General features: G+C 40.7%; 1 pseudogene; it reads left to right on the top strand.

Annotated features, from left to right (window-relative positions):
- Positions 1-433: 433 nt before the first annotated feature.
- Positions 434-22,198, top strand: LOC102729918 (lethal(2) giant larvae protein homolog 1 pseudogene; annotated as a pseudogene).
- Positions 22,199-22,410: the final 212 nt, after the last annotated feature.

A 22,410-nucleotide genomic window follows, 5' to 3' on the forward strand; every position in this document is an offset into this window, starting at 1 on the left:
CCTTCATGAGGTTGTTATAAATATCCAGTGGATTAACACATTGCTTAGAAAAGTTCCTGGCCCACAGTGATCTTTCAATAAATGCTTATTATTTAGGAGAAAGAGAAATTAGGGAGGAAGAGATAAGACAAAGCATCTCAGATAAAGACTAAAATTACTCACTTGAGGACACACTAACCAGTAGTATAACCGAGACTATAATTAAAGTTTCCAAACCTCCCGTGCACAGTAGGACCACCACCACAGGATGCAAGTGCCCAAATGGATTATGAAAACAGCTACGTAGGAGATAGAGGTATAAACATATTCCATGTTAAGGACAATTTAAATTTTGAATTTCAAGTTTTGGTTTCATCAGTCAGATCCTGGCAGCAGCTGCAGTGTCTCTTGTCTTTTCCGTCTCTCCTTGTTCTCTCCTTTCATGTCCGGAAACATGGCCTCTGGTGTGGCTGTCTCTGACAGCATCATCAAAGTGCTGGATGACATGAAGGTGTGGAAGTCGTCAACACCAGAGGAGGTGAAGAAGTGCAAGAAGGTGGTGTTCTTCTGCCTGAGCGAGGACAAGAACATTATCCTGGAGCAGGGCAAGGAGATGCTGGTGGGTGATCTGGGCCAGACTGTAGAAGACAACACCTGGGCCACCTGTCCAGACAGTCCAAATAAGGACTGCCACTCTGCCCCCTCTGATGCAATCTATAAGACCGACGAGACAGGCAGGAGGACCTGGTGTTTGTATCTTCTGAGTCTGAACCCCTTAAGAGCACAGCGATCTATGCCAGCTCTAAGGACACCATCAAGAAGAAGCTGACAGGGATCAATCATGAATTATAACCAAACTACTATGACAAGGTAAGGATCACTGTATCCTAAGCAGAGTAGCTGAAGGGGGGCAGGCATGCCATCACCTACCTGGAGGGCAAGCCTTTGTGAGACCCCTCCAGCCCCCTGCCTAGAGCATCTAGCAGCCCCAGACCTGACCTTGGGGACTGCAGACTTTCCCCTTCCTGCCAGACCGGAGGGGCTAAGGGGATCCCAGCAGGGGGAGGGCAATCCCTTCACCCCAGTTGCTAAACAGCCCCCCACACCCTGGCCCTTTCTCTTGTCTCTGTCCCTGCAGTTCTGGCCTTCCCAAACTGCTTCTGATCTTCTGATTCCTCTTGGGTTGAAGTAGACCAGTTGCCCCCAGGCACCTCAGTTCTGGGGGTGCTGTATTTTTAATGACACCCTAACACCCCACCTGCACCTCCCCTTTCCCATGCTGCCAACTTCTTCCCACAGTAGTGGCTCTGTGCTTGTCTGTTTTGTTCTGTGTATAAATGGAAAGCTGTAGAGATGACTCCTTCCTTGGGCTGCCTGGTTCCCTTCCCCTTTTCCCCTGGCTGCTGCCACTGGTGGAAGCCAGACCAGGAAGGGACCTTCAATTAAAAAAAAAAAACAAAAAAAACATACACACAACAATACAAATACTCGCTAATAGGAAAATAAATAAATAAATAAATAGCTTTAGTTTCCCAATTTATACAACTTATGCTGTATATTAAGTTCAAAAAAAAAGAAATTAAAAATGAGTGTATATATATATGTTTATATCAGGAGCAAAGCTGTGAGGAAGACTTGTAAAACTTTAGATTTAAGTGGCATTGCCTGACATCATGTGAATACTTAATAAATACACAATGAGTATTCCTGGTCTTCAACAAGAATGTCTCATTAGGGTGGAAAGGAAGAAAGGGTAGTAAGCATCAGCTTTCATGGAAATCTGAGCTGATTCCCAAAGCCCCAGTTGAAATAGAAACTCATGCCTCCATATTTCCCAGAGTTCCAACTATAGTGAATTATACATAAAAGATGCCCAAGCAAAAACGTGTTGATCTCTACATCTTAGGGGAATGTACACATGGCAATTGTTTTTCTAGAAACTTGACTGATAATATTTTAGATTAAGAGATGGAGATGACCAAAGTAGAAGTTGGGAATTATTTAAATGTTGCTCTGTGGAAGCAGAGCCGCCTGTCCAGAGTGCTCAACACTTGCATTAAAAGTCATAAACTAAGGGGCGCCTGGCTGGCTCAGTTGGTTAAGCGTCTGCCTTTGGCTCAGGTCGTGATCTCGGGGTCCTGGGATTGAGCCCCACATTAGGCTTTCTGCTCATGACGGAGTCTGCTTCTCCCTCTGCCCCTCCCCCCACCTTGTGCTTGCTTTCTCTCTCTCTCAAATAAATCTTAATTTAAAAAATCATAAGCTAAGAAGACATCAGTCATATAGAAAAAAACCACAGCTAATTCCATGAAACACAGCTACTATTGCTAATATTTATCCTGTTGGAAAGAATTTAGATCCACCATTTTAGCTACACTAACACTGACAGATTAAAGATACAATACACCAAAGTATTTCCTTGGTAAACAGACAAGGACTAGAAAGTCTATAACCCTCAGTCATAATTCCTTTACATTTCTACAAACTAGACTTGTCTAGTACTGAAAGTCAAATGTTCAAAACTGGAGCTTTACTTTAGTAATCGCTTAATTTTTCACTGTAATGCCTCTTCATGGATGTAAAAATGGATGGATTTCACTTTAAAAAATACTTTTTTCTTGTAGTTTTTTTTTTTCCTAACTGCAATTATTTTCGTGTCAGAAATATAATTGTACTCCATATTGAAAGCTAACCCAGTGGGGAAATAATTTTGCACAATTACAGAAAGTTTTAATAAAAGACTGATAAGTAAAGTTTTGAATTTTTAATGCATTCTGCAGGCGGTTGAGTGCCTTTTGCCATCTCTGTCACTTATCATTAAAGCTGTGTGAAAGGGAGGCCCACCTGTTATACTCGACTTGATTGGCGAAAGTGTACCCTGACAAATAAAAGTGAAACAGACAAAAGTCAAAATGAAAAAAAAAAATTAAAAACAGTCACAGTTTCATAGCTAATTTAACATTAATGCCTCCCCTTCACCCAGAAAAATTTCTTTGTATTTAATATTCTGTTCTTACCTACTTATTAGCCTACCATTGTGAGTGTTAAATTCCTGTATAGCACACAGCAATAATTCATTTCTATAAAAGCACATCCCATTTCCAGGGCATGCTTTTTGGCTTAATTTGAAAAAATTACCCTCGTTTGACAGAGAAAACACTTTAAACACGCATAACCTATACATTTATGTGCAAGCGAAATCCGAAGAGTGTAATCTATCTAAGCTTTCTGTGATGAAGGCATCCTGAGAGCCATCCTGTGAGCTGCACTGAATTTCCTCCAAGGCTACAATTTCAAGTCTTCCTACTGGTATATCATGCTAATGTTTGTTTGTTTGATTACCCTAGATGCTGCCAGACCCTAAACAACCTGCTCAAATCTTCCTCCGTTTCTTCAGGTCAGTGTCCAGCGAGCATCCACAGCCTGCTGGCCTGGGGGTGCTGAGGGCTGCGGATGGAGCCTCGCCACCCCTCTTCACACCGGCATGGGCAGTCTCGTGGCAAACATCAAACTGTCACTTGGTTTCATGTGTCTGCTGTCTAATAAGTTTATTTTGGATCAGACTGATTCGCCAGCATATGCTCAAGATAAATGTTCAAATGATGCAAAATGGGATTTTCAAATTATGATCCTGAGCACTTTTTTTTCCCCCTTATCCACTTACATGTAATCTAAAAATAAATACCCAGGCTCCACCAGGATGTGACAACTTCAGCAAACAAAATTGAAAATAGCTGCCTTACAGTCGTCTCTCCCTCCAAATGAAACAGGGGAAAATATACCTTTAGAGAAAAATACAGCGCCTGTTAAGGAACAGACGAGCTACTCACAGCAGGTTTGTGAAGAGAGGCACAAGGACATAAACAGCTCAGGATGGGTATCAAGCAAGAAAAAAACCAGCCAGCAATCACTGTGCTGAATCCCGGAAGGGGCGCGGGGAAGTGGTCACAGGTGATTGTCATGTGTGATAATTATTATTACTGTACACCTGCTCCTCCACACTAATTAACTTTGGATATGCAAATCAATCCTATTGCATCATGCCCCTGCTCTCCTCCCCTACAGATAAGAAGATGTTCAGCTGCTGGATTTAATTAGGATAATGAACACCAGGCCCACGGTGGCTTGGCAGGGGAGGTGGGGGGGAAGCTGTGACTGACCTTTTCTCCCAAAACGTTGACATTTTCTAAGGCTTCTGAACACTCGAAGTCACCTCCATGGCTGGGACATTGATAGGAGCGGATTGATGAGGTGTCATGAGAGGAGAGACGCCATGGCCCCAGTGTTTGCTGGGAGAATACAGCAGGTGTTCTGACAAGGACACACACCAACACTGTTATTTGGCAAACAATTCTCTTGATTCACTAAAGTCAAGCATGCCAGCATTTCTTTATAAAAGAAAACAAGGCTGTTTTTCATAACCACCCAAAGGAGAGGTCATCACTAAATTGCATTTCTGAATTACTTTTCATTTCGCATCAATATATTAAAAAGGTTTCTATTATTCCTCTCCCCTCATCCTCCTCCCCTCTGCACCCCTCCAATCCCCCACCCACCCCGCCCTGCCCACATTTCTCGTGGCATGTAAGCCGAAAACATTACGTGACGGTAAGTTAAAAAGGGTTAAGATTGTTCATATTAATCCCTACAATTCCATTCCTATAATATAAGGTAAGACAAGGACTTCCGTGATTAAATGGGAAAAGGGCAGAGCAGCGTCTTCTTGTTTGGATATCTGGTCTGCTTGTTTATCAAAAAATTGTTTTCAATTATGTATATATATATAAAAAGCCTTATTTGAATTTCAAATTCAAAGACATGCATACAAAATAATACCAAGGAACATACACTATGATACGATTCTCTTTCTCTCTCTCTCTCTCTCTCTCTCTGATCATTTACTCGGCTTTAACTTTTTAGCCATCTGTGTGTAGAGCCTTTCCTGTATTTTCCATTCTGACAATGGAGTTTTATGTAGTCATAAAATAATACCATATTAGATCTCTCTTTTTTCCCTACTCTCTTCTTACTGTGTTAAATTATAATAGAAGAATAACTTTAGGAAACCAGCCAATTTCACAAAGAGGTGAAATAAAAGCCCCTTGGTGTAGCTGAAAAATCAAGCTGATCAGAGCCCAAGAAGGCAATGCTAGTCCCATTTCTAAGGTAAAGCAGAAAGTTTCAAAAATTAACCAGGATTTAAAGAAAAAATAATAGGGGATCGTTCTGTTTCTATAATCTTGATAGGTTGCATACTGCATGAAGTTTCATCTAAGAAATCAGTTTTGTGATAGGTTACTTTTTTTTAAATATATATCCAAGAGATGATCTACTCTTTTTCTTTGAAAAAAAATCTCATTAGTATCACAGGGTATCATAAATACTGTGATACCATGTTGGTAGGCTAGAGATACTTAAATTGACCCTTTCTCCAGTATTTAAAAAATAAAAAATCAGGTAGCCAAACTGGAGAACTCTCATAATGTAGAATCTCATCATCTAATGTAAAGGAAAATAACAATTGCATATAAAGGGAAAGACAAGTGTCTTTTTTTTCTCTGTAGTGTTATAAAGTGTTGGAATTAAGTAGTCAGTGTGTTTGTCTCTTATACCAAGATAGTTATTTGAATGCTATAGGTTACAGCTGGTTGCAAGAGTCGTTTTTCTGATCACATCCTTTCATAATGAGGTTTCAGCATATACCAACAGTTAACATTTGGCAAGGTACAGCTTTTAGAGATTCTACACATGGACTATATCAGCATGGAGCCGAATGTGTCCTATAAAATGAGTGTGAACATCCTAAGTTTGCTTGTGTGTGTGTGTTTCTTTCTTTTTCCAGATCAATCACTTTGCCATTTGCTTCTTAATCACTACTTAGACTATCTCTGCAATTACTAGTATCAGTCCTTTCCCCTTCTTGCTCCTTCCTTTTCTCCCACACGTGGTTTCTCTTAAGCTTTGTACCTTCGGTCACAAGGCTGCCACTGTATCTAGAACCATTTGGGGCAGCTCTGTCTCTTTCTTGCTTCAGTATTCATTTCTCTGTGAAAGCCTGCGCTGCTGATTTCATTAAGAATATTCGCAAGTACGTTGGCATTTTTATTACAACCTTTATTTGTTGTCAGTCTCAGTACTAGCGAATAAGAGCTGTTGAACCAAGAACCTAGACTCAGTATTTTGGGGGAGGCTGTTTTTGACCACGGAGAGAAGAGCAGGGGCATTTAAGACTCCTTCCTTCCCTGGCTCAGACAACTCCAGCCCCAGACCCCTGAGACACGGGGGCGCCGGCTGTTTCACCCATCCATGTGCTCAGTGCAAAAGGCAGAAAAGGTCAACTCTGTCCCAGCCTCACTGCACGAAATTATGGTAGAAATTCACATATAGAGAAAAGATCTAATTAAATCAGAATTTAAGGAATTAGGACTCAAAAAAAGTCTGACTCACTAGTCACAGCATTAATTTGGAAGATCTACTTAGACTCCTCATTCTTCAATCAGTTTCATCTTGCTGGCTGTGTGTCCTTGGACAAGTTCTTTTCCTGAGGTTCATCATTTCATTTATAAAATGAGGATAATAGTAGTACCCCACAGATTCGTAGTGAAGATTAAATGGGATAATAAGTAAGTTATATTGGTTTGCAGTGCTCAGCTTGTAATATATGTAAAAAAACACTGCCAGAGATTATACTAGCTAGAAAGTTGGATACAAAGAGAAAAATGGAATACTAGGACCCTGTGACCTTTACACGTGTACTTTGTCTGAATTTCAGAGCATATTCTTAAATGCTTCAATTTGAGAATTTGAGAACATGTCTACAGAACTTCATGAGTAGAAATCTTTGAGTATCCTAGACACTTTTCATATATAATTTAAGCTCAGTAATACAGCCTATTGTTTGCTTTGATTTTTATTTTCACTATCTGACCAAGTAAAGCAGAAACAGATGGCTTTTCTGACTTACATTATTTTAAGCTGCAAATACGTTGCCCACTTTTGAGCCTATGTGGTTAATCTGAAATCTGTCACACAATAAAATTAAACATTCCCTATTTTAAGGGGGAGGCAGCATGGATTGAACAAGAGTCCGAAGCCCTGGGCTCTCTCATCCTGGCTTAGCTCTGAACGTACTACGTGACCTCTTATGAATCACTTCACCTTGCTGAATCTCAACTTACTCATCCATGAGGTAAGTTCGACTATATCGGGGTTTCTCAGTCTTCAGTGTGCATACTAATCACCTCAGGATTCTAATAAAGGGAAGAGTCTCATCAGCAGCCTGGGGTGGGGCCAGTGATTGTGCATTTCTAACCAAACTCCCAGGTGAGGCCAGGGCTCCCGGTCCCCAGACTCCACTCTGAATAATAGCCAAGAGCTGGATACATTCTTGGACAAATGCTGCACAGCTTGTGATTTCTATACGCATATTCACGAACAAGCATGTCACGATGGCCCCAAAAGGGATCCAGCACAATCCCTAATGTGAGGAGAGTACTTTCCAGTCAGCAGTGTGTTCCCATCCTCTTAGTCATCACAGCATTTCAGCCTAAACTCAGAAAAGTTGAATCACTGTCTCGAGATCACACAGTCATATTGCCAATACGTGGGAAACCCGGGATCGAACACAGAGCCTTATCTCCAGCCAGCTGTGTTCACACAACCACGGCGTCTTCCACAGTCCCCTTTGTGTCCACCAGGCCCCAGAAGGCACAAGGCCTAACAACACCTGACGATGTCATTTAGTGTCATCCACAGCCATGTATTTATGTGTCTCTTTAAAGTTACCTGAATATCGATAAAATCTAGGGGTTACCGGTTAGAGCCAACTTAAGACTTCGTTTTCTTCCGCATCTTTCCATTATTTTTCTGCTGCCTCCTACTCATCAAGTACAGAAAAGCCTCTCAGGCCAGCATGTACATTTCCAGTTTCAATTGCTACAGAACACGAGTTCTAGATCTTAAAGGCCAAAAAGCATCTATTTGACTAAAGAGCTATAAGGCAGCCATAAAAATTATGGATCACAGAAATAAGCAATTAGTGTTATCTTCAATTGCTTTATTGGCAGTATTCACTCGTTAGAATAGAGGCAGCCGTAAAACAGATTGCAACATACTGTATAACAGCATATGGGATTTTACATTATAATGCTATTCTCTGCCAAGAAGTCATATTTTCATTTGAATGCATGGAACAGATTATCACAGGGTTTCCAGCATTAGAAGTGGATGACCCTCACTTTTTTTTGTAGTTGTTGTTAAAAGGCAATTCCTGAGGTTATGACTAAATCAAAATACGTACAACGGCGAATCGGCCTGTGCTACGTGCTTACATCCCGGGCCCCTGGAAACTGGGCATGGCATGGAGCTACGGCAGATAATAAAGTCAATCTCTAACGTGGTGGATGGAGGGAGAGTTGAGGGTTTGCCAGTCTTCCAAACCAGCTGGCTCCAATTCTAGAGGAAGCTGCTCACCCGCCCATCTCATCACAGCTGAAGTGCCACAAAAGACACCACGAGCACTGGGGATGGAAATAAAACAATAGGAATAATAATACGAGATAGATAGAACAGGATCTCTGCTTAGCACTGGGAGATGTTCTCCAGACATCCACTCTGCCACTTTACAAAATGCGTGTGAGCATGTTCATACGTTGCAGATAACCTATGTGCAGACCTTCAAATACATAGACCCTGGAACGTGTTTCAGCAGGCCAAGCTCTCAGGAATCACCCACAGGCCAAGAGTCGAAGAGTTTCCCCCGTCCTTTGCACATTTGACAAGGTCCAATGTGGCACACCTGGAAATGCGGCTAAATACCCACTCTCCTGTTTCAAGTTGGAAAAGGAGTAGGGAAAAGTACATCGAACAGATTCTCTTTCCAAGATCAGCCTGTGATATAGCAAATGAAAGGCTCTGAAAGGCAGGATTGCTGAAAAGGAAGCTTGTGTGGTTTCAAATTAGAAGTCATATTGTTGCACTCACAGTTGATCAAATAAATATTAATCACCAAATGTATTTATGTCACTTCTCACGCAATTGCAATATATTTCAAATGTGTTTTTAAATGGTGGATAAAACACACTGGGAGGGCAAAAAAAAAAAAAAAATCTCCTTTTACAGAACCTTAGATACTAGGCAGCTAGAGGCATATGTAGTAATTTACCAGAACAAAGGAATATGTTTGAATTCGTTTCTGTGTGTTTTCTGCTATTTATTCAAATCTAGTATAATCCAAATAATTTGATAGTCTTCAGAATCTGAGTACAATGATATCATGTTAAAAGTAAACTTTAATCTAACATAATGTTACAATGAATTAGTGTATTCACTTAAGTAATTTTTTCTAGTCTTAAGTCTGTAGAAATTATAAAACTAGAAAAATTAATTGTAATGGAAATTCTCATAATTTTCGAAAAAGATTATCCTAAATGATTACAAACACAGTTAAATGCAACCAAATGATGCAAAACAAAGTATAGAAAAGCTGCTGCTTTCGATATCCCTTGGTTACTTGGAGTAACATCTTCAGTCCTTAATTTCCAAATTTGTATGTTTAAGGACTCCTCCCTTTCTTTATAAAGAGAGTTGGTGAAAAGAATAATCAGACTAAAAATGCAAGCGTGTTGCAACCTAATCTTGCCTGTGCTATGTAGTAGCCCCCATGGCTTGTGTATATTGATATACCATTTAAATTCTGCGTTAGCTGTCATGGATTCATTTGTAAAGTTGCATAATGACCATAATGCCTATAGCCTCCTTCCAAATCGAGCTTGAAAAAATTTTTAAGGTATTTCTCAAGTGGTTAGAGTGATTTCTCATGAATGAGTACCTTGTCTTCTTTTTAGAGTAAGAAAAGTTGGTAGTTTTCCAGGAGCCAAATAAGGGGGCCCATGACAAACTCAAAATGAAAACAGGAACCAAGACAGTGGCTAGTTTATGCCTTTAGAAAATGCATGCTGACAGATTGAGGGTGTTCACCAATGTATAACATACAGTGAAACATCTGCCTTTTGGTTCAGTAGTATTTTCCTCAATAGCCCACCAATTTTCTTAATTTGGCAGCTGTGGCCTTGTGATTGAAGCGACCTTATTATATAGAAATGTTGAGAAGCAAGCTGTTCCTTGGGTCTGTAAAGTAGCAAACTCATGGGATTACATATTTTTAAAATGTCAATGAGCATGTGAATATGTGTGTGTGTGTGTGTGTGTGTGTTTCACCAAAGAGGGTCTCACTGAGTCAGACAACAGTGACACCAAAAGTTAAATGGAGAAAATGTTTTTTAATATATTTAGCTTGTTATGCAGTAATGTTACTCAATTCAGCATTGTTCAAAACAAAACCAATGATGAATAATATCTTGTTATATAATGACTAGTTTTTCCTTTCCTTGCAATAAAGTAAAGCATTTAAGAAAAAAAAAAAAACACAAGCATCTCAAATAGCCTCTGCTTTGCTGCAAAAATAGACTGTGATGAGAGTAACTCTTCCAATCAATTATGCAGCATGGTTTTAAGTGAGGAAAAATTTCAACATACGTATCACTTCAAAATATATACAGCATGTATCTATATGTACAAACTGCGTAAATTTTGAAGGGCTACGAAGCATATATTTTGCTACACCAAAGCTCTGACTGTTAAATTGATTGCAAGAAAACTATAATTTCTTTTGCTGAAAAACTTGAGCAATATGAATCTTACTGGGATTATTTAAACTCAGTGGTGTGTGTATACATCTATATGTGTGTGGGTATAAACAACAGGATTTCTACAAATTCTCTTCAGTAGGCGCAGAAGCAACTTCTCTAACTAAAATATTGCTCTGAAATTGTCTCCTTTAAAAATGACGATAGTAAATGAACATACTTCAGATTCCACAGTCGATACATATGGACCCTGAACCTGACACCCACAGGGGGGTCACTTAATGTCATTCACTCCCTTTATATACATGCAGGGTTCATTAATGGTCTCCCTTTAAGAGCACCCTTTTAAAAGAATGATCTGCCACATTAGCCAGAGCAATGTGACTTAGACTTTTACATATATACATATACATACATACATACATATATGGTTTTTTTTTTTTTCATTTTGGCTGAATTCAAGAACGAGTCTGTAGGCTAAAAGAATTGATCTGTCACAAAGCAACAGATTGCAGTTAGAGACTGCCAACAAATCATAAGCAACAGTAGGTAATGACTAATTGTAACAGGAATGAGGGAACAGAGGGTGGGGACTGTTTCAGAAAAGGTAATGGAAAAAATGATCTTTCTCAAAAGAAATCAAACATTTTTGTTTTGATATTTGTTGTTGTTAAATCAAATAACAAGCATAGAACCTCTGCTCTTCTCAATAGTTCCTAGTGATGCTGATCAATTTGACAATTTCTAAGAGATCTGTGATTTTCCATCACAGGTTGTTTTTTCTGTTCTTTTATTCCTATTAATACTATTCTTTGACACAGTTTTGAGGTTTCTCAATGAATTACTATTTTAATACATTCTTTGGAGCTATACAATCTAAGACTTACAGAAAACCTTGACTATGACTTTCACTTTGTGGTAATGAATATACAACACTATCTTAAAAAAAAAAAAGAAAAAGGAAAGGAAAGGGATTTATGAAGATTTACAAGGTCCAAGAAATAGAATGGCAAGAACAATCATATGCATCTTTTTTACTGATTAAATATTGCAATTTTTAATTATCTATTCAATCTTACTTCCTCAGATTTTCACAAAATACTTCTAATTATCAACGTACACAAACATAAATTCGTTTACAGTAAAAACTTAACCTTCTAAAACTTTAAGTTATGAAATTACTTGGAGCTTGAGGTGCTTAAAGATATTAAACCCTGCACTAAGTTCAAATGCTTTGGGGACATTCTGTAAGTTTTGCTTCATTGCAACAACAATTAACAAGATTTTCTTTTTTTTTTTTTAAAGATTTTATTTATTTATTTGACAGAGAGAGAGATAGCGAGAGCAGGAACACAGCAGGGGGAGTGGGAGAGGGAGAAGCAGGCTTCCCACCGAACTGGGAGCCTGATGTGGGACTCGATCCCAGGACCCTGGGATCATGACCTGAGCCGAAGGCAGACGCTTAATGACTGAGCCACCCAGGCGCCCAACAATTAACAAGATTTTCTGTGTAGTTGAAACACAAGAATTTTGTGGCTCCCTGTGACTGCAGAGATTACAAAGCATATTGGATCAAGTATAATATATTTTTAGAGATCATCTATTTTGTTTAACCTTAAATTTTTAATTTCAACCAATAAAGTGCAGCAGGATTGCCCATATACATATTCAAAAAGTAAAAAAGAACGATTTCCTTAATTGATGTTGTAGGCTAGTTACCCCAATCGTTAGGTGATACAGCCTATTTTGTCTCACTGATATTCTAATATCTAAATCCTCTGCTTTCTACAACATGTCTAGAATTCATGTCTATTTAATAACTACATCCAACATTCTTTGCCTCTTCATTACTCGAAGAAATAAATAAAGGAAGCTAAGGACTACCCTTCTTTCTTAAGTCAACATTGATAGATGTCCCCAAAATTGTTTCTCAACAAACTCAACTCTTCCGCTGCTGGAAAAGAGAAGAGCTGTTCCAGAATGTCAAATTCAAAAAAAATTAGCCACTAAAGTAGAGACATAGAAAAGAGAAAGTAATGTTTGCAGAAACAAATATCAGAACCAAATTAGATGGGAGGAGGATGAAAAATAATGATGAACAATGAACTATAGATCATTGAAGCAGCACATATGAGGGAAGGGAAGGAACTAAGGGCACATGAGATGCCATGAGGACAGCAGGAACCTTGTGAGAGGTACCAGAAACAAAAAATACTAACAGGAAAAATGTAAAGCTCTGACAAAGAGAAGTAAACCCATATCTGAAACCCATGAAACACTAATAGAAAATCAGAATTATACTGCTAAATTTTAAATAAATTTTCCCTCTATCATGTTCTGATTCTTTAATACTAATAAATAGCTCAGCCTAAATCCAAGTCAGTAGGAATCATAGGCTCGGAGTTTCCCATCTATACGTATAATTGGTACGCACCTAAACTATTCTTCTGTTTCCAAGTATCAGGATATTTTGGGGGAAAAAACAAAACAAAACATCAGCATATTGATAACTGAAAGTCTGCTAAAGCTATTCATATTTACCATAAAACTGTCTGAATCTCCCAAGGGGTAAACTAGAGATGAGTTCATGCTCCACATTTCAACACAAGTGCATCAATCTCCCATTATCACCTGTAGTCTTTACATCCAAACACAGAGCGAGGGCCTAGCCGCTCAACGGTAGTAATCCACTCTGGCCAGCACTCACATTTCAGGGGGTGCTGATGGACTGCTAGCACATAGAGCCAAATGCCAGGGCACAGACAGTGCGCAGTTCACCAGATACAACAGAAACACCACCAGTAATTTTCAAGGACTGATGAAACACCCCCTGAGGTGGACCCATTCAATCATTCATTCATTCAGTAAATGAATCATTTGTTTATTCATTCTTTCATTAAATACTTATCAAACACCTACCTACCATGTTCCTGATACCATACAATCCTATACCCTTATGTCTTAACACTGTAAATATCAAACATATATTAGTGAAAATAATACAGTCCACAGCAATACCAATTATAAAACTTGAATTACCACCTCTCTTCCCCACATTCTGATTATGCCCGGCCTTTCACGTGGGTCTTGTTTATAACTATTTGATACATTTGAGTCCATTCAGGTAGATCCTCTGCTCATACAGAAATACTTTGTTTAATAGTCATGCTATAATGTAAGCTTACATGAAACATTTTTATCTTAAAATAAAAATATTCCTGGAAATATTTCACCTTAATATGAGTGAAATCACTTCTCAACCCCTCCACCAAAGGAAAGAAAGGCAAGCATGAAAACATTGGATATTGGGATAGAGTAAGGCACTGGAAAAGGGAGATGGAGGTACAGGAAACCAGGCATGACACCCCCATTTCATGATGGTGTCCAGGGCTAGCTTCACTTCCGCTCCAGGATGCATAAATTAAACTAATTCAGAACTGAGTGAGTTCGTTATTCATCTTATTTGTCTTGACCAAGTTGCAAAGACAGATTTCCCATAATTTCATTCAGTAATTTGAAGTCTAATCCTTTCAACTGATGAATTTATAGATTTCAACCAAAATGAACAATCTCTTTTGTTTTTTGTTTCCAGACACCTCTGTGTCACCAAAATGCAGGCCCAGATTATGCACTGCCCAATGTATGCCCTTCTTTCCGTTTTCTCTAAGTTTACTATTATCTTTTGAGGTGTTTTAACCAGACTGCATGTTCTGTTACATAGAGATTCAAGTTCATATGTACAAATATATATCACATATTTCCAATATATATTAAAATCACTATTCATATATACACCCACAACAGAATGTTTTCCTCACAAAATTAACTTAGAGCAATTGTAAGAGTTTGGTCAACATCATTATTCCATGTGTTAAAATAAATAGGTAACTGATGTACTTTCTATCCATAATAACTCAACTACGAGCACAATTTATGGCAGATTTTGGCTAATAAACTCGAAAATGACAAATACTTAGCAGAAACCTGACTATAGTAATTATTTAATGTAAATTAAGAATTAGCACTTTAGCCAATTTTTTTTTCTAAAATGAACTTGTTTGTAAACGTTGGTAGTCGATTAAATAATTGTTTTTAAAAAATGACCGTTTCTTTGGAAGGCCCATGTAAAAACAAAACAAAACAAATCTCAGGTTTAATCGCTGTAGGCCAAAATTTGAACTTTCCTTCGGGCTGTGCAGATTCAGACAGGATCATGACATAATTGAGCATTTACTGGGAAAATTCTCCAACCAACCCCCAACTGTTCCCTTATTTACCATCTCAAAATCAGAGCTGGTGATTTCTAAGGACAGGGAAAAGTGGGTGAGGGCCCCCAGGTTGCTATTGAGAGTAATTCTCACAGGATTCTTAGGTTTGCCCTTGGTTTTTTCAGAGGGGACAGTGGCTCTTGAGCCAAATTTTGTATGCATGTGGTTCCTCCCAGTTTACACCACAGCACATTCGACTTCTCTACAGAGCTGTCCTTAGCCACTGAGACCTCGGTTCCTGCAGGTGACAGTATGGCTTTCTGCTGATTTATTAAAAATCTCCCATGTTATGGCTCCCGTGTACTCTCTGGAGTGTGATCATGTGACCAGTATAATCACAATCTGTCTCCCCGCTAACATTTCTCTACTTTGGTTATTTGTTTGATAAAGTGAGGAGCTTCCCTTTTGTTGCCCTTCATCAGAGCTTAATGTCTTTACTTTGGGATCAATATACTTTATGAATAATTTTATTTCCTTCTATTTTTATGGTCTTTTCTCCTCATTATCATACTGAGTTTATTAGCTGGTGCTGTCAGTATCTCTACCCTGTCATATGTTCCTGAGGTACAGTAAATATCACTTGTGTTGTAATTAATATGCACACCCTCTGCAGTAATTAAAGTACAGACCCCTTCAACCAGCTGAGCTTCCTACACTAATTCCACCTTATCTTCATAATGAACTTATTGTAATCTGAAACTACTACTGAATATTGTTCAGTAAGGCTAGAAGAATGAAATCTAACGAGATGCAATAATATTTGTGAACATGTTAATATAAAAAATGAATTTAATTAGTCTAAATCTAATTAAATTTCCCATACAATTAAAAGCCTCCCCTTCCTTCCATTTTTTAACATCTAACAAATGCCACATTATTGCCCTTTCAGTTATTTCTACAGAGCAGCAGACTGGACAAGAGCTTTTTTTTCCCCCCCTAGAAGATACACACAGAAAAGCCTATAGGAAGCAGACATTGGACAGTGACATAGCAGGGAAATAGCTGAGTCCCTTTGAGGAACTACTATCTAAAATAGAAGACTTGCAAGAATTGGAAAAATTGAAAATCCGACCTTTCTTAAAAAAAAAAAAAACTTGAGCAAAATAGTTTCTCAAATTTATCAAAAAATCTGTGAATCAAAAAATATGTCTTAAAAATGCCTAATGCCATATGTACATCACAAGGGGCACTAAGGCACAGTCCCTGTCCTCAAGGAGCTTATATTTTAATAAAAGAAAGACATATTTCAACTCTGCACATATTTATTGGGCATCTTCTAGAAATAATGGAGACAGTGCGTGTCACAGAATCTCTAAGCAGGATGGAAAAGGAAAAGTCTAGCACTGAACTTGCACCTTGAGAGACAGGGGAGAGCACATTTGGGGCAGGACACTAGCTGTTGCTGTATGGATTCAGTTTTGCTGGAGAAAAAAAGTCTGTGTAAGTTAGGAAAAAAATAGACACAAAAGACTAAATCAAGATACATGATTGGCACAAAGGAGGAACATGGTGAGGAACTGCATGCACATTTAATAGTACACTTACATTGTCAGGAAACATTTCAACAAGAAAAGTGAGTGCGGGAAGTATGGGGCTGCACGAGGCAGGCAAACAAGCCCTCAAACTGGGTGAAGGGTCAGGCATGGCCACAGCAGTGCCAATCAGTGGGACGACTGCAAGGTGGAAAGATGTTACCAAGAGGGTAGAGCCCTGCTTTTTCAATTATTCACAGTAATGACTTGGATCTTGGAAGGAAAGAAATCATTTCCAAGACTGTAGATGAAACTAAATTAGCAGGCAGCACAGCATTAAGTACCAGTAACACACACACACACACACATATAAATATATCATCTTGAGAATTTAGAAGTGGTTTAGTGGTCAAAGCACTTGTCAATGAGGACAACACATTTACTCCCACAGTTGTTTTCTTGTCTGTTTGTTTTTTAAACTACCCCGGCTGATGAGAGATTTATAAGACATGTTAATGAATGGATCACTTGGAAGGAAGTTACCAAGTTATGTCATTCCTCCAGAAGTAGAATCTAACCTCCACAATTCCTTGGCACGTGTTCTGGCATTCTCAGGGCAATGATGGATCGGCTCCCCAAGAAAAAGCAACATCTACTCTTCTACTAGACTTGATATGAATTCAGTTGGGAAAGAACAAGAAGCATTTAGAGCAGCGTCCATGCAATAGTCTCTGCAAAATTATCAGTGAGCTTGCTTTTAGACATGAAATGTCCCTTGGCAACAGTGCCTATCCCCGTGCCTCAACTACCCCTGCTAACACCACACATGATTCTTACCCCGCCCTGCCCCCTATTTGGTCTTGAGCTTCTACTTTGAAATTGCACTTTTTTCTTAATGCATTAAGTACACAGAAGTTTGAAAACCTAGAATCATCTCATGCCATCCCCTAATATAATCAAATGAAGACAATTTAAATTGTATTTAAATTACACCAGTCAGAAGGCAAAGAGTTCTGGGCACCTGGATGGCTCAGTTGGTTGAGCAACTGCCTTCAGCTCAGGTCCTGATCCTGGAGTCCTGGGATCGGGTCCCGCATCGGGCTCCCTGCTCAGCGGGGAGTCTGCTTCTCCCTCTGACTCTCCCCCCTCTCATGCTCTCTCTCTCAAATAAATAAATAAAATCTTAAAAAAAAAAAAGAAGGCAAAGAGTTCTGAGTAGAAACCTGACAGTCTAGGAAGTTATCCCAAAAAGCAAACTTCTAAGAACTCTTTGCAACAAAGAGCTTCAGTGATGAAAACAAATAATATGTGGAAATGTATTGCTACAGCTATGCATTGCAAATCAAAGGAACTAAAATAAAGTTAGGCATTCTCTAGAAGAGTGCTCACTATATTTTAAGGAAGATTTAAATGTGCTTCAAAAGGGCAGCATGGAGAAAATGGAATGATACTGATACCAAAAATAAATTACAAAGAAAATCTGGGCTGTTTTGCTGTTAAAAAATAAAACTAAAACATGTTGACATCTACCTGATATCAAATATGTTAACGTTGATCCTGACTATCAAAGGGAACCTATGCCTATGTAGAAGGAAATCTGGTAGGAATGAATGGAGATCCTAGAAGATATACTTTTAAAATTCCTGATTGAGAAAGTTTTGGTTATGCCACTGAAAATCAGTGAATCCAGAATGTCAACCCATTATTAGAGAAGTCAAGAAATGGGTGTACATGTCTGTGTCTGTGTATGTATGCATTTGGATATACGAGAAAGCAAAAACTGGAGCTCGGAAAATTAAGTAACGTGACATTTCCTTCAGTAAGCTCTACCAAACTATTAACTGAAAATAGAGTAATTTATCTTAATTTACATTTGTTCATCTTTAAGCTTTATGTTCAGTTCACTATAGGAGCTGAACCTGATGTTGAAGAATGGTCTCAAAGGGCAGGAAAAGTTCTAAAAATTTTAAGCAAGTGTTGCTCATAAGTCTGTCTGCATTTCTGAAAATTGTTCGTGTGAAGGATGGGCTTGGCTTTGTAGCAAATATTTTGTGACTCATGATTTATTTTGCATACTCAGCATAGTTTGGGAGCAATGCTAATGTTTATGGATTATTGCATTAACTTGGAAATTATAGTGTAGTATTGGTAATTCAATAGGAGCTTTCTTAGAAAGCAGATGTACTTATATTTGCTCATTGGTGAGGTTAGTGACAAAGTCTAGGAACCAAAGTGGAAGACAGATGTCAACTCTATGCAGGATTTTTGCACCTGTGATGTGTGTGTGTGTGTGTGTGTGTGTGTGTGTAGGGGGGTCAATTCCAAACTTCCATTTGGTGATATGCTCTTGATTCAGTAACAGCTTGTAGGCAGACTGTGTTCATAGGGAAATGTCATTAAGAAAGGTTTCTGGGGCACCTGGGTGGCTCAGTTCGTTAAGCATCTGCCTTCGGCTCAGATCATGATCTCAGGGTCCTGGGAATGAGCCCCACATCAGTCTCTGTGCTTAGCAGGGAGTCTGCTTCTCCCTCTCCCTCTGCTCATGCTCTCTCTCTCACTTGCTCACTCTCTCTCTCAAATAAATAAAGAAAATCTTTAAAAAAAAAAAAAGAAAGATTTCATCATGAGCCTCCTGGTGTCTTCTCTAGCTCCTCTCGTCAGTTTGTTTACGTACTGGACCATCAATCCCTTAACATCACCCAGTTGAAACAAAGAATAAAACATGACAACTTAATGATAAACAAGATGGAAAACAGAACATGCTAGGATGCTTACCTGAAAAACTTTCTTAAAGGAAACCACTGATGATGAAAAGAAAGTTTAAAAACTGGGAAAGTTAAAGCTATTCTCATTCTGTGTGTGTACTGTATGTATATATATACAGTATACATATTCGCATTTAAAATACATTCTTTGATAATTTAATACTACTGACATTGGTATAAAACACAAATAGCAACATTTCTCTCTCCTTTCCGGAACTACTGAGGTGAGTTTGATAATGTACATAAAACCTTTTAATCTACTGAATGTTAGAACTGTCATAACTTTCTTCTGTAGTTATCACTTTCCTTTGGTCACAAAAGCCCTAATTGTATTATAAGGTGTCAAAGCAAAACCAAAAACTCCAATTTGCCTTCCTTTCTTTCCCAGCCTTAACTGAATGGGATTCTAAAATTAAATTTCACTGGTTTGCAAAACTCTCCTCTCAAATTAACACAGAAGTGATTGAAGTCATTTTTAGGTACACCTGCTCAAGTATTTTAATAAGAAAATGACTTAGAAATTGGTAGATATAACACTATTGTTGGTATAAACTGAGCCATGTCTCACAGTACAGATAGCTTAGGTAGAATCCATCTTGAATACTTTGATTCCTCCAACTTATCTTTGTACCTAGCTTCTGTTTCAGATAAAGACTTATGCCCAAATGCTCACTGGATGCCCAGCATGTTTGCTTGTGGCAGCTAAATAACGTATGGAGAAATGATAGAGTTAAAATCTAGAAAAATTATTCTCCTGTATATATTCAGCATTAAGACAGAGATACCCATTGGCAGTTACCTGCTTGGCCCATTTCCCCAAGGTCCCCGCCAAGCTGTGGGCCCATGTTGTAAGCTCTGGCGAGTTGCAGCACCCCCAGGGGGCCTGCAGTGCCTCCAGCTGGTCCATCACCAGGGGCCAGAATCTGGCCCAGGAGCCATGGTGGCGAGGTCTGCTGCTGACCTACAATGAGGACCGCACAGTGCAGTTCTGGGAGGTCCCCAGCCATGGCACTGTGGCCACTCTGCAAGCTTAGCAGAGCTGTCCTCTTCCAGGCCGACTGCAAGCATGTCAGTAGGCCAGCCCATTGGCCTGGCAAACACGCCAACAGGCTAGGAGACGACTGGTCACCCTTCTGCAGGATGGGCCGCTTGGACATCAACAGCCACGATCCAGTCCTGTCCGTGGAGAAGGTGGTACTCTGCAAGGACGCAGCTCAGATGGTGGTGGTTGGCACTGCAGGCCAGGTGCTGATGCTGGAGCTAAGCAACGTGGCATCAGAGCAGGTGGTCAGCACGACCTCCTCCAGGACTGCGAGGGCTTCACATGGAAGGGCCAGGAGTGGCTGAGCTCTCACCCTCTGGCTTCCAGCCCCATGTCCTGGTTCAGTGCCTGCCGCCAGCTGCTGTCACATCCATTTCGAGAGAAGCCTTAGGAGCCTTGCAGCCTTTTGCATCAGTCATGGCTATGGCCTCTTCAACCACCAGTGCAAGAGCCCTGTGCTGGCCAAGGGCACCCTTCAGACCCTACAATCCCTGGGGCTGTGCTCCCAGGCGAAGTTGCTCACTGTGCCAGTCTTTCCCGCGCAACTGTTCATCCGGAAGAGCCGCGTCTCAGGCAAGAAGCGGCAGCTAATGCTCACGGCAAGTTGCAGGAGGCCCCCGCGTGGAGCAGGCCCGCCCCGAGGATGAGGAGATGATGATGCCCGTGCAGCCCCGCATTGAGCCCTGCTGGCTGAACACTCCCTATCCAGCACTATGTGCTGCCTCCGCTTCCTGACACGTTCCTTGGATATGCAGTCCGCCCCAGACCTCCGTGTGGCACGAGCTCGGGCTCCATGTTTGCCTACGCAATGGCTGTGCGAACAGCGAGAACAAGGCGGGAACGGTGGGAGGAGCAGGCAAGGAGATGCAACTGACACACTGCGCGCCCGCCTTGGCTTCGCGGTGCAGTACGTGCGCGGCCACGCGCTGCCTGCACTCTGAGTGGCCTCGCGGGACCTGGTGCAGCTGCCTGACTTGCAGGGCGACCATGCCTTGCACACTGCCTCTGAGGAGCAGTTCAAGGTGTTCACAATGCCCAAGGTGAGCGCCGAGATCAAGGTCAAGCTGATGACCACAAGGGCTGTTGCCCGCACAAAATGGCACTTGTTACGTTTGCCAGTGTGGCCTCACCAACCTGAGTGGCATCCACATCTTCTCTGTGCCTGGCCTACGATCCCAGAACCGCTATTCCTGCATCTGGAAGGAGAACGTCAGCGTCATTTCCCTCTGTGTCTTCACATGGCCGAGTCGGGGCTTTTACCTGATGTTCCCAGTCGAAATTTGAACGCTTCTCCTTAAGTGCCCAGAACATTGCTGAGCTGCTCACCTATCTGGACACTAGCAGGCTGCATGATACTGCCCATGCCAGCTGCAGGTTCCCAGGGTCACCCAAGCTGAGCCAGGCCAATGGAACTCCCGGCATCATGGTGGCCCCATGAATCTGCCATGGGAGCCCTGGTCTTGACTGCAGCAAGGGAACAGACACCCTAGAGCCACCAGAGGCCATCCTCTTGCACATGTCCATGGACTTGGCCACCAGTGACTACACCACGCTGGACCCAACAGGAGATGGTAGGATAAAGGACGTGAAAGATTTCCTGGGCTCCTCAGAGGATTCTGAGAAGAATCTGGGGTACCTAATGTAAGAAGAGGCTCAAGCCTGCATCATGTTGGTCAAATGAGGAAGGCCAGAACTCCCAGCCACCTGCCCTGTTGGGAGCTGGGATCCAGCATCCCTGGCTCCTGCCTGTCCCTTCACTTGGACCAATACCTGCTAATCTGTGGGCTCTGGTGGGATCTGCCCACCTTGGCCTCAGGGTGTGGGCCCAGTACTCAGCCCAGAGCCTCTGGGGCGCATTCAGACTGGCCCCTTCAGATCGGCTACCCTGGGGGCCCAGTGCCACAGGAAGAGGAGAGCTGAGGCTAGCAGCCATGCCATCTCCTATTCCACACACCATTCTTCCCACCTTCCTTTGCAAAGAGTATTTTTCTAATGCCTGTGCTGGGCTGGACAGTCATTTCTAAAACTATTTTGATACTTGCTCCTGAGCCAGCTGCCTCCCACATCCAGCCTGTGCATGAGTGCACCCGGTATGTACATATACATATATGTGACTGGGAGTACTGCAGGGCACACAGGTCTAGGACCTGGGCCGGTGTGGGGGTGGAGGGCAGGATAGGTTTCCCTTAGACTGTACCTTGGGGTTTTTTTTCCCCCTTTTATTTTGTTAAAATTTGA

The sequence above is a fragment of the Leptonychotes weddellii genome, chromosome 10 (assembly GCF_054177405.1).
Source record: "Leptonychotes weddellii isolate Sample4059 chromosome 10, ASM5417740v2, whole genome shotgun sequence".
Taxonomy (NCBI): Eukaryota; Metazoa; Chordata; class Mammalia; order Carnivora; family Phocidae; genus Leptonychotes; species Leptonychotes weddellii.